The sequence below is a fragment of the Penaeus monodon genome, chromosome 30 (assembly GCF_015228065.2).
Source record: "Penaeus monodon isolate SGIC_2016 chromosome 30, NSTDA_Pmon_1, whole genome shotgun sequence".
NCBI classification, from domain to species: domain Eukaryota; kingdom Metazoa; phylum Arthropoda; class Malacostraca; order Decapoda; family Penaeidae; genus Penaeus; species Penaeus monodon.
The window spans coordinates 33,019,389-33,019,920 of NC_051415.1; the positions used below are offsets into that span (position 1 = coordinate 33,019,389).

The following is a 532-nucleotide window of genomic DNA, read 5'->3' on the forward strand; positions in this document are numbered from 1 at the left end:
ATAAGGTGAACATGAATTCCAATATAATGAATACTGAAAATTAAAAGTTTGTGTGTGCCACTTATGAGAGCTACAGCATACGTGAACATGTCAACTTTCCAGCCACTGAAATAGCCTTGTGCTGCTTCACGCTGCTCTCTCAGGTGTTGTTTTTGATGTTGATTTACCTCCTGGATTCTTAAATGGATAATGGCTGATGCAAAAGCTAGCATCATCCTGTTGTATGTGTTAATGCCAGATAAGATGGAAATGATAAAAAAGAATAAAAGTGGTTGAGGCAGCTGATAATAGGTGCTTATATTGATCATCCATCTTGACTTTTTTATGCATTAGTAAATTTTTTTTTTAATAATTGAGAAAATTCTTAGCTCTTTTGACAACATTCAGCAAATTCATAGCACATGGGCAATTTAGTGACCCCTTCTGCATATATCTTACTCTTGGACTTTGTCTTTTTAGCCATAAAAAATCAGAAATACAGTATGACTTTGCATTCAAGGGTATCGTGAGTAGTTGGCAACTTTATGCTAGT

At 35.0% G+C, this 532-nt stretch overlaps 1 protein-coding gene across 1 annotated transcript in view; it reads left to right on the forward strand.

Moving 5' to 3' along the window:
• Nucleotides 1-532, forward strand: part of LOC119592726 (ubiquitin carboxyl-terminal hydrolase 45-like) — a gene marked incomplete at both ends in the record, with an annotated part of 3,410 nt that overhangs the window by 1,700 nt on the left and 1,178 nt on the right.